Source organism: Giraffa tippelskirchi, chromosome 1 (assembly GCF_054371585.1).
Source record: "Giraffa tippelskirchi isolate mGirTip1 chromosome 1, T2T-mGirTip1v1.2.pri, whole genome shotgun sequence".
NCBI classification, from domain to species: Eukaryota; Metazoa; Chordata; class Mammalia; order Artiodactyla; family Giraffidae; genus Giraffa; species Giraffa tippelskirchi.
Window position 1 is genome coordinate 152,482,070 of NC_137275.1, and position 8,169 is coordinate 152,490,238.

General features: G+C 37.5%; 1 pseudogene; it reads left to right on the plus strand.

Annotated features, from left to right (window-relative positions):
* Positions 1–7,523: 7,523 nt before the first annotated feature.
* On the plus strand, positions 7,524–7,621 carry LOC145521732 (U6 spliceosomal RNA; annotated as a pseudogene).
* The last annotated feature ends 548 nt before the right edge of the window (positions 7,622–8,169 follow it).

Below are 8,169 nucleotides of genomic sequence, written 5' to 3' on the forward strand. Positions count from 1 at the left end.
TAGAGAGAGTTATTGGTATGGAACTCAGTGGATTTGTGGCACTAATTTATGGCCTTCACATCTACAGGGATGGATACAAAGGTGTAGCCTGAGATTCCCATGAATTTAAGGTCACACATGTTAACAAATTATAGGTAACCCTAACCAATCTACCACTGGTATGATCCCAATGGGTCAAAGATCTGTATTCTACTGATATGACCACTTAGCAGCTTGTGTGTGTGTGTGTGTGTGTGTGTGTGTGTGTGCGCGCGCACTTGGGCCTTCAATAGGGTTGGAGGATGTAATTGACCATATCTAAGCCTTAACAACTTTCATAAGCTTTAAATGATAGCAACCGGGCTATTAGCCTATTCTGAGATCTCTATGATGAGAAAGGCAGTGCTACACAACTGCAAGGCCCTTGACACCTTACAGCATCTGAGGGAGATATCTGGGCTATAATTCAAACTGAATGCTATATTTTCATACCTGATAAATCCTTTAACGTAACACATGTGAACCACATGAAAAATCAGATTTCTGCTTTAAGTGACTCATTCCTTAGTCTTGATGATCTTTAAAAATAACTGGTGTGGGAGGCTCATGGCTAAAATATTTACTTTTAATTCCACTAATGTTATTAATTATACTATTTGTATTTTGCTTGTTTCACAAGATTATTATTTCTTGTATTACCAAGTGTATGACTGAGCCTCCAAGAAAAATGATGACTAGACTTGAAGCAGTGAATCAAATGTATAGCTTGATATATGATATAATCAATTACTGTAATAGTGTAACTCTAGGTATGAAAAGATGCAATGAGAGGGAATACTTTCCTGGACCATAACTAGAAGACAGGTGTCCAGAGATCTTTGACTATTAAGACCTAGTCCAGTAATAGCACACTGAGTGTCTTATTGACAAAAACCTAGTTCAGAACTGGGAACGAGTCTTCCCAGCAATGAAGGACAAAATGGTCATGAAATGCCCCCCAAAGTATGGTCGGATTTATGACCACAAGGGGGTCATATCAACTACAAATTGGCACTCACCAAGAGCATTGCCAATAACTGAACAAGGGCATTTGCCATCTGCCTCTATGGAGATTGAACCCTGTGCTGCTATAGCTGTTGACCTTCAGCAATCTCTGAGGGAGTTCAGGGTGGAGTGAGGCACTCTGTGCTCCAGGGAATCTGGCTGGACAGGTCTTTAGATAGTTGGATGATTTTAGGAACAGGTTTTATGATCTCAGTCCTTGCATCTCCTCATATCTAGAGAAGTACTAAATCCCTTCATGGTGACATCAGACCCTCATGACTAACAAAAAACCTTTTGTAAATTGAGTGCTTCATGGTATTGAACTTCCCCCTTCCCCTTCACCAAAACCTTATATATTGACTTTCCCCGACTGTCACTTTGGAGCGATCTCTCAGAGCTATCTGAGATGCTGCCTCCTGGGCTGTAATCTTCATTTTGCCCCAAATAAAACTTAACTCACAACTCACAAGTTGTACATCATGTTTTAGTCAGCAACTTCATGGAAAATAGATGGGGAAATAGTGGAAACAGTGGCTGACTTTATTTTTTGGGGCTCCAAAATCACTGTAGATGGTGAACGCATCTGTGATAATGAAAGACACTTGCTCCTTGGAAGAAAAGCTATGACCAACCTAGAAAGCATATTAAAAAGCAGAGATATTACTTTGCCAAAAAAGGTCCATTTAGTCAAAGCTATGGTTTTTCCAGGAGTCGTATATGGATGTGAGTGTTGGACCATAAAGAAAGCTGAGCACCAAAGAATTAATACTTTTGAACTGTGGTGTTGGAGAAGACTCTTGAGACTCTTGGACTGCAAGGAGATCAAACCAGTCAATCCTAAAGGAAATCAGTCCTGAATATTCATTGGAAGGACTGATGCTGAAGCTGAAACTTTAATAATTTGGCCACCTGATGCAAAGAACTGACTCATTTGAAAAGACCCCGACGCTGGGAAAGATTGAAGGCAGAAGGAAAAGGGGACAACAGAGGATGAGATGGTTAGATAGGTTCACTGACTCAATGGACATGAGTTTGAGTATACGCCAGGAGCTGGTGATGGACAGGGAGGCCTGGCGTGCTGCAGTCCACAGGGTCGCATAGAGTAAGACACAACTAAGCGGCTGAACTGAACTGAACTGAGTCCTGTAAGCCTAAAATGTAAACTGTGGGAGTGGATCTGGTAAAATTTTCACAAACTTGAGACATTCTTCTGATTTATTGTAATAATTAATTAAAAGTATATAAGTCCCTTGCTAACAGTAGCAAGGGGGGCACTCTCCGCCCCCCTTCTGATGTCTATGTCAGAAGCTTTCTCTGTCCCTTTTCATACTTTAATACAACTCTGCTACACAAAAGCTCTTGAGTGATCAATCCTGGTCCCTGTTCCCGAAGGTAAATCTTCTTCTTTGGAGATCAAGAATCCTACACAGTTCACCGTAAGCTATCACTAGCTTTGTTCATGGTGATGCTTCTTAAGGCCAGCATATCTGCCTCTAGGTGAGTGATCACATCATCAATGTTACCTGGGTCATGAAGATCTTTTTTGTATAGTTCTTCTGTGTATTCTTGCCACCTCTTCTTAATAGCATCTTCTTCTGTTAGGTCCGTGCCATTTTTGCTTTTTATTATGCCCATTTTTGCATGAAAGTTTCCCTTGGTCTCTGTAATTTTCTTGAAGAGATCTCTAGTCTTGCCCATTCTATTGTTTTCTTCTATTTCTTTGCACTGTTCACTTAGGAAGGCTCTCTTATTTATCCTTGCTATTCTTTGGAACTCTGCATTCAAATGGGGATCTTTCCTTTTCTCCTTTGCCTTTCACTTCCCTTCTTTTCACAGCTATTTGTAAGCCCTCCTCAGACAAACATTTTGCTTTTTTGCATCCTTTTCTTGTGCATGGTTTTGATAACTGCCTCCTGTAAAATGTTAAGAACCTCCATCCATAGTTCTTCAGGCATTCTGTCTATCGAATCTATTTCCTCAAATAAAGAATACTTATGGTGTTAAGGGGGCTTCCCTTGTGGCTCAGTTGGTAAAAAAGTCCACCTGCAATGTGGGAGACCTGGGTTAGATACATCCCTGAGTTGGGACGATCCCCTGGAGAAGGGAAAGGATAACCTCTCCAGTATTCTGACCTGGAAAATTCCATGGACTATACAGTCCATGGGGTCGCAAAGAGTCAGAGACAACTGAGTGACTTTCACTTCACTATGGTGTCAAGGAGAATATGAAATAGTTATGTATATGGAGTAGTGCATTCTCATAACCCTTACTCTCCAGACTGATAAAGCCACCAAAGCTGCACAGAATTTTACTTCTAGTTTCTTGCCCTGTACATTCACACAGTTTTAAACCACAGTCTTACAATAAGATCAGGAACTATTTCTTACCTACATTAAGGAATTTTTAACATCTTTTAAACCCCTATGTTTCAACATTCAAATGGACTTGTTTCTGTCAGTTTTGATATTCTGGACACATATTCCTGAATGCTTGACACACTTTTGTAGAATATTCCTCCTTATCTGTCATTATCACCGTGGATATATTGTTTCTACTATGGTTTTGTTGCTTCTACTCATGCTTCTAGTAACATATGGTGCCAGTTCTTTCAATTCTTCATATGGCATAATTTCAATTCTCCTTTCCATAATTGTTATGCCAATCTCTTCTACTTTGCCTTCTATTAATTGTCTTGCATGATACGGGCTACTATTTAACATAACAAAAGTGCCAGAAATACCTTTAAACAATATACATAGCACATCCCATAGGCTGTAAGAAATACTGCTTAATTGAAAACTACCACTATCTTGCTAACAGCTAAGTTACAGAAATGATGTTTGGAATCTGAAATTCAAATCAAATCTTTCTGGTTCCAAAGTCAATTATGTTTCCACTCTGTTTCCAGCTTTATGCTTTTTATCCTCTATTTTCTCCTCCCTTTACACTGTTATTTTCCTGCAGATGACATAAATTACCATAAATCTGGGAGCTTAAAAATACAGAAATGTATTCCCTCATAGATTTAAAAGTCATAAGTCTAAAATCAGTATCTCTAGGCCAAAATCACGAGGTTGACAGAGCCACGTGTCCTCCAGAAGCTCTATGCGAGAATCCATTTTTAACCTCTTCCAGATGTTGATGACTGCCATCATTCTTTGGCTTGTCATTGTATAACTCTGCTGCTTTTGTAATCATATCACTTCACCCTCTTCTGTGTCAAATCTCCCTTTTCCTCCCTTTTATAATAATATATGTAATAATGTTTAGGTCCCATTTTATCATCTTTGATATTCTTCCTATTTCAAGATGTTTAAGTTATTTGCATATGTAAAGTTTGTTTGTTTGTTTGTTTTCCTCATACAGGGCAACATCCAGAGGTTCCAGTGTTTAGAAGGTGGATCTTTTGGTGGGAGGACATTATTTAGCCTATTATACTCTCTATCCTCTCCACTCTGCTTTTTTTCCAGGTTCTGATAACCACATCTTCCCTTCATTCCTTCTGCTCTACAGGGAGCTACAGCTCCTTCTTATTAACTCTGTGACTTAACACTATGCCTCACACTTTCACTCACTTGTACTTTGTAAATAAAACAGTCTATTAAACACTTCTTGAATTATTTTAATAATATTAATTTGTGTGTGTCTATATACTACTTGGATCTTTAAAATATTTAAGACATAAAATATAATTTGGGACATCAGCAAGATGGTAAATAGGAAGTCCTGACAACTTCTTCCCCTCATGGACACACATATTTAGTGATGATCCACAGAACAGTTTCCCTTGAGAGAAATCTAGGAACTGACTGAAAGGTTTACAAATGCTTGGTGAGCACAGGCTGAGCCACATCAAAGCTGGCAGTAATATTTCATCGTTAGTCCTAATAGGGCACAGCACCATGCTATTGAAAAGATACTCCCAGTTCCCACTTTATTCCTTGGGATGGAAGGAAAGCACTAGACCATAGGTTCAACATTATGATGATACTGTGGGTTTCCTGAGGCACTTACTTCTGTCTCCTGTTTTGGATCTCTGATGAGACCCTGGAAACTCTAGATCTTAGGGACCATTGAGAACAAAAACTGTTGCTTAAACTGTCAAACTAACACATACCACACCACACACCCCAGCTCAGGCGAAAAGAAACCCAGTCCCCACATTCTCCCAGAGAGGAAAAAAAAATTGTGTATCCAATACTCTGATTTTTCTGGTAGTTTTCTCAGTTATTGGATTCTGTCATGTCTTCGAGCACTGATGAAACCCAGCACTAGATGCCTGGGGGGCCACTGAGAACAATATGACAGTTTGAACTGGTATGAAGTTTTGAAAGGCTGCTCAGAATCTCTGACTGGGACAACTAGTTTGGGTCTTATCTCGTGCAAGACCAGTACAACAAGAATGAGAAAAGCAACTGTATTGTCCAATATAAGGTATCAAAGACAATGAAAAAATCATGAAAATATGTTCCAAGTAAAGGAACACAATAAATTTCTAGAAACTGACCCTCATGAAATGGAGATACATAAGCTACTTGAAATAAAACTTAAAATAACCATCATAAACATATTCAGTGAGGTCTGAAGAACAACACATGAACAAACTGAGAATATTAGCAGAGATAGAAAATATTAAAAAGTACCTAGCAGATGTCATAGAGTTGATGCACACAATAAGTGAGCTAGAAAATTCACTAGAAGGGCTTCCCAGAAGACTATATCAAGCAGAAAAAAGGATCAGTAAACTCAGAGAAAAGACATTGGAAATTATCCAATAAGAGGAGCTAACAACGACAACAAAAACAGAATAAAAAAAGAATGAAAAATGCTAAGGAGACTTATGGAATGCCATAAGAGGGTCAAAAGACAAAGATGTAGTAAGAAGCTATTCAAAGAAATAGTGGCCCCAAATTTCCCAAATCTTGGAAAGGGGAAATGAATCTCTAAATCCAGGAGCCCAAAGGTTACCAATAAGAGGAATTTATACCAAGACACATTATAATAAAATGACCAACAAAGACAAAGACAAAAAGCAAGTGGAGTAAAAGTTATATACCATAGGTCATTAGGTTACCAGCTTAAAACACTGTTATAACCACAGACTATTTTATGTAGGTCCCATTATAATGAGAAAGAAAATGCCAATAGAATATGCACAAAAGAAAAATGGAAAGAATCCAAGTATACCAATGCATAAAAATCAATGAAACACAAAAACAGCCAGAGAGAAAAAGGGACAAATACTATAAGGCAGACAGAAAACAATAAAATGGAAATAGCAAGGCATTCTCTATCAACAATTACTTTAAATATTAATGAATCAAACTCCCCTATACAAAGACACAGATTATCTGAAAGAATTTTTTTAAGCAAAACAAAACAAAAATCTCAAGATCCAACTATATGCTGTTTACAGAAGAGACTCTTTAGTTATAAGAATACATATGAACTGAAATTGAAGAGATAGAAAAAGTAATCCATGCAAATGGGAAACAAAAGAAAACAGGACTATTATTACTTATATCAAACTAAACTTTAAGTCAAACACTGTCACAGAGATAGAGAAGGACATTATATAATCACCTTGGTGGCTCAGTGGTAAAGAACTTGCCTACCAATGCAGGAGATGCAGGAAACACAGGTTTTATCCCTGGGTCAGGAAGATCCCAACCTGCTCCAGTATTCTCGAGTGGGAAATCTCATGAACAGAGGAGCCTGGCAGGCTATGGTCCATAAGGGTAGAAAAGAATCAGACATGCCCTAGTGACTATAACAACAACAACAACAAAAGGATCAATTCACTGGAAAGGCACGACAATTATAAATATGTACGTATAATTCTCCCAACATCATTGCATCTAAATGTACAAAGCAATTTGGAAAAACTGAAAGGAAAAAGAGGACACCAATACAATAATAGTAGGAGTTTTATTGTTATTTATTATATTTATTATTATATTTCATTACTTTTATTATCTTTCAATTATGAATATAATATCCAGACCAATAAATAAATAAATAAACAGCAGACTTGAACAGCACCATAGACCAATGGACCTAACTGACATACATAAAACTGGTAAATTCGCAAATATATAGAAATTAAACAAGTCACTCTTGAACAACAAATGGGTTGAAGAAGAAATCAAAAGAGAAATTAGGAAATATCTCAAGACAAGTTAAAATGAAAACAAACATACTAAAATTTAAGGGATACATTAAAAGTAGTCTTAAGAAGGAAGTTTATAGTGATACATGCCTTTATTAAGAAAAAATCAAATATACAGTCTAATTTACACCTCCAGGAAGGAAAACAAACTGAGGACAAAAATAACAAGCTAGTCCAAAGTTAGTAAAAGGAAAGAAATAAAAGGATTAGAGCATAAAAATTTAAACAGAGCTAGAAAGACAATTGAAAGCATCAATGAAACTAAGAACTAATCTTTTGAGAAAATAAAAATAACAAGCCTTTTTAGCTAGATTAACCAAGAAAAAGAGAAATGCTAACTTCATCAGCACATATAGTAAAATCAGAATGATACACAGAAGATTAGCATGAGCCCTGCACAAAGACGACAAGCAAAATAATAAAGTATTTGAGAGAGAGGCAGGAGAGAAGACTCCAATAAATAAATTCAGAAATAAAAGAAGAGGCATTACAAGTGCCATCAAATACATAAAAAGAACCATGAAAAATCATGTACCAAAAAACTAGATAATCTAGAAAAAATAAATGGAAACATATACCCTATCAATCCTGAATCATGAAGATATGAAAAGTGCTAACAGGCCAAGAGAGATTAAACCAGTAATCTTAAACCTACAAACAATGAAAAGTTCAGAGCTAGAGGCCTTCACTGATGAATTCTAGTAAACATTTAAATAATTAATACTAATCCTTATTAAACTCTTTCAAAAAACTGCAGAAGAGGGGAGGGCTTCCTTGGTAGTCCAGTGGCCGGGAGTCCACCTTGTAATGCAGGTCACACCAGTTCTATCTGTGGTCTGAGAGGATCCCACATACCATCAGGCAATTAGACCTGTGCACACAGCTACTGAAGCCAGAGAGCCCAAAAGCCAGTGCTCTGTGGCAAGAGAAGCCACTGTGATTAGAAGCCTGTGCACTGCAACAAAAGGTACCCCTGT